General features: G+C 28.9%; 1 long non-coding RNA gene across 1 annotated transcript; it reads right to left on the bottom strand.

Moving 5' to 3' along the window:
• Positions 1–4372, bottom strand: LOC107446037 (uncharacterized). Its single transcript, XR_001584345.3, has 3 exons — positions 4213–4372; positions 2410–2564; positions 1–1269 (listed from the first exon to the last, which is right to left on the bottom strand). It is a non-coding gene; the product is annotated as an uncharacterized lncRNA (long non-coding RNA).
• Between the last annotated feature and the right edge of the window lie 322 nt (positions 4373–4694).

The raw sequence follows: 4694 nt of genomic DNA, 5'->3' as shown, positions 1-4694 counted from the left end.
TTTTCATTTTGTTTAAAAATAAGAGTCTTTATTTATCATGAAGGGCAAACATACAAATAAGCAAAATTTTATGAACCAAAATAAACAAATCATTTGTAAACAAAGGCATAAATCACAATTAACCTTCAACTCATTTAATGATTTCGACAATGGAATAATTTCTTCAAAAAATTCATTTAATCTTAAAAGTATATATTTTTTTAAAGAAAAAAGTTTTATACTAAGTGAGAATTTATATTATATTTATTTATTTGATAAATGAATAACATGTAAGTTAATTAAGTATTTTAGTCTAATTACTGCTACAATCAGACAATATGGCGTCGAATTTAATGACCTTTGGATTAATGTTACCAAATAATTATTTAAAGCCAAAAAGTATGATCATCAAAAATATGGGAAAACATAAAATATTGCAGAATAAACTTAATTTGCAGCAGATTCTAACAGAAATATTAAAGAATATTTAAAATTAAAAATGCTGCAATTTCTAAAACTTATTATTTACTTGAAATATTGCTTTAAAATATGAAGCAATAGGAAACCTATCTTAACTGATTCAGCCTTTTTTAGAAAATTCACTGAAAATGTTTCCTCGTCAAAAGTGAGATTAATGTTTTTAAGCACCTACTATATTCCTCTAAAAGCAATGATTGGACAATCACTGTTCATAATGCTTTCAGTTTCGTTTAAGGGTAGAGAAATCCCCTATTGTGGTGCTTTTATACTTGATTATATGATCAGATAAACTCTAATAAAAACACTATTGATTAAAAATCTAATTGAATGTAGAGCTCAATAGTGTAAATAACAATGTTGTTATATTGTGCTCAACTCAAAGAAAAATCATTACAAAATTACATACTCAAGGTAACAAAACTAAACTGTGCTCAAAACAATGTTTGATACAAAAAGTTAAAAAACAAGAGAAACAAATGAGGCTATATTAGCCAAACTCAAGACAAAAACCTTACAATGTCACATGGTGCAAACAAGAAAAAAAGCAATTTATAGGGTTTCAGAACCAAAAAGTCAGATTGTCTAGAAAGTTAAAAAAGATTAAATATTGATATTAAATACAAGTTTAAAACAAACCTATTATTAAAAAAATGAGTAGTGGTATCAGCTCTTTTCAAGTTGAAGGTTAATTTAATTTGAAAAAAGAAAATATAAACAACTTATACAAAATAAGAAATACAAACTAACAATATACATCAGTCACCATTTTCACTCACAAAAGTGTGGCTTCAGATGGAAGATATGTTTGTCCTAAATAAAATGCAGAATACTAAATCAAAATGATCTGATACGAATGAAATTTGAAAGTTATTAACTAGTCAATAATTAGAAACATAATTTCAACACACACACACATACACATTAGAAGCAAACATAAAATAAGATAAAATACCTGATTAAAAATCAAAGGAAACATTAAAAGCATAAACAAGTGAAAAATAATAATAAAAAGATGAAAGGCATTGAAATGCAGGATAGCTTCATCAAGGGAAAGAGGGTAATCATAGGCTGTAGACTCAGTATTTTTTTCACTTGAATACTCTTTTAGCATTTCCTTAGATTTTTATTCAAGGTTTTCATGTTTACTACTAATATTTTATTCTAGCTATAACATGCAGCTAGTCGAGGTTAAACTTAGAATTAGTTCTTAATATATGTACATGTAAACACACACACACATATATATATATATAATATAAAATGCCTCATAAAGTATTTCTATATTAAGCTACAGATTAAAATTTATGTTTATTGATTTTAAAATTGTTCTTTTACAAATAGCCATGAAAAGTCAATATTCCATTTGAAAGATTACTTTCAGAACAAAATGGGTAATATTTCTTGGACGAATACTCATTAATTAAATCCCAAAAATTCCGTACAGTATAAATGGCATTATCTGTCAAAACAAATTGAGATGTTTAAATTTTTGCTTTTGGATGACGCAATAACTGTCGAAAGAACGATTTAAATACCGCATGGATTAAAAGAATATCTGTGCAAAATGAGGCTGTCAAAAGAATAATTTCTGGATAATAATAAAATCTTTCAACATTTCCACGGAAAAGAAATTTTTTATTCTTTTCAAATAAGAATAGAAAAATCAACAACATTTCTTTCCCCTCTGATGTTTGAAAAAAACATCTTATAAATATAATTTCCGAGAAAAAAAATTCTGCAGAAAAGAAAACCAAAATTCTTTACTTCCTTAAATAAAATTTGTTCTGCAAGAACTCTGTAAAATTCTGCTACAATGTTGTCATGATTCTGCCACGGGGGTATTATGTACTAAAAAGCATTCAAAAGATTCATTACAATAAAAATACAGTTAAAATGGATTTTTATATCCAGAGTTCAACAGCAGAAAAAAAAAGGAAAAGAAAAAAATACCTGATTTATTTTTAGAATTGTCAGTGTAAACCATATCTAAACCTAAAGCATTTGAGCTGGAGTTCTGTTTGTTATTAGACGAAGAACGTAAAATTGTTGCCATGTTGTAGTTGTACTTCATCAATGCTTAGAAAAATGTGTTGATTCTAAAATTCCTATAAAAATATTTTCATTATTAAGAACTTAGATAATTATAGTTTGATGTACATGTACACTGAAGAGCCAAAAAAACTGGTATACCTGCCTAATATGTAGGGCCCCCGCGAGCACGCAGAAGTGTCGCAACACGATGTGGCATGGATTCGAACAATGTGTGAATAGTACTGGAGATAACTGACACCATGAATCCTGCAGGGCTGTCCATAAACCAGTGGGAGTAAGAGGGGGTGGGGATATCTTCTGAACATCACGTTGCAAGGCATCCCAAATATGTTCAATAATGTTCATGTCTGGGGATTTTGGTGGCCAGCGGAAGTGTCTAAATTCAGAAGAGTGCTCTTGGATGCATTCCCACACATGAACATATTTGGGATGCCTTGCAACGTGATGCACAGAAGATATCCCCACCTCCTCTAACTCCCACTGGTTTATGGACAGCCCTGCAGGGTTCATGGTGTCAATTAGCTCCAGCACTACTTCACACAGTGATCGAATCCATGCCACGTCGTGTTGCGACACTTCTGTGTGCTTGCAGGGGCCCTACACGATATTAGGCAGGTATACCAGTTTCTTTGGCTTTTCAGTGTATATATATATTTATTGAACTCATTAGTTTTTACCTATTATTTACAATTTACATTGGTAATTTTCTTTTTTAATTACCAGTATCAGCAATAACGCTTGTATGTTATACTCATATTCAGAAAAATAATTGTTTTTGACTATATATTACAAGACACAGAAAAGTACAGAATTATAAACACTCAAAATACCTTCTAAAAATATCATTAAGCTGTAGCTAAAATTTAAATAGTGTAGTGATGTAGTGAAGAAAAACACTAACACTGCATTGTGCATAGAAGTTCTCTTTAAAACTTCTTTTACATTATGGTTAAAAAAAAAAACTTTTTCGTATGGCTTCATAAGCATATTCTGTGGAATCAGCATTGTGTGATGTTCTTTTCAAAATTTTTAAGTATTAATTTTACTTTATGGTTAAAAAGATTAATATATATTCTGGAAAAATTATCCATTTGAACTGAACTTGGGGGACAAAGTTCACCAATTAATTTTACATTACTATTAAAAAAATGTATTTATTTACTTTTCTTTTGTTAAAATTTTATAAACACATAAAGTGAAAACTATTTGTGGAATATAAACTAACAACTGATGCTGCAAATTATACAAAGGTCTCAAGTTTAGTAATAGAATAACATTTACATGAAAATTAGTAAAAACTTTATTAATTCAGTAACAGGAAAATTTATTAATTTCTTGAGACTTAAAGTAAATTAATGATTTATTATAAATAATAGCAGCTTTACAAAATTTAGTTTTCACAGAAGAAATGCAATATTAGTGTTTAACGATTTCATATAAAATATGCAAAACCGTGATAAAAACAATTTCATACTTCCTAAGGATTATTTATTTAATAGTTAGTAGAGATTAAAAATTCATCAAACTACTAATATTTACTTCTTGTAAGCCTTTAATTTTCTTGTATTTAAATTAAAAAGTTATATTCTACAAAATGCTTCATTCTCATTTATTTTGTAATATAGCTGTACAAATAATGATAATCAAATGCAATTACATGAAAATACTCATACTTTAATCAAGATTTACTTAAAAATATACCTAAATGTGTATTTAATTTCTTTATTTTAAATTTCATAATGTCGATTGTTAAAATCAAAATCTCAACCAAGTCAGAGAGTAAACAAAACATCACTGTTTATTGTTTATTTGCGATCGCAACTTTCGTGGTGACTGGGTCTATGTATAGATGGTGTTTTTTACACTAAGGGGCGCTGCAATCTCTTGACTGCCTATGGATGGTGTTTTCTACACTAGGGAGCGCTGCAAGCTCGGGACTGCCTGAATTTCCGGGTTACTGTTTCAGTTGCACTTTAAAGCCATTTGGCATCATTGTGTTTTGAGATTCTTGCAAACAATGCATTTGATTACTAATTACTTATGTTTACAATGCTAACAATACTGTTTACAATACTAAAAGCGTTAACACTAACGTAAGACGGTGCACAGCTTGCAACACGAACAAACAGTAATAAACAAATGGAAAGAGGCCAAATGAAGACTGCCAAAAAAGCGAGTTATTT

The sequence above is a fragment of the Parasteatoda tepidariorum genome, chromosome X2 (genome assembly GCF_043381705.1).
Source record: "Parasteatoda tepidariorum isolate YZ-2023 chromosome X2, CAS_Ptep_4.0, whole genome shotgun sequence".
Taxonomy (NCBI): Eukaryota; Metazoa; Arthropoda; class Arachnida; order Araneae; family Theridiidae; genus Parasteatoda; species Parasteatoda tepidariorum.
Note: the sequence above shows the minus strand (reverse complement) of the source record. Positions and strands in the feature narration are given on the sequence as shown.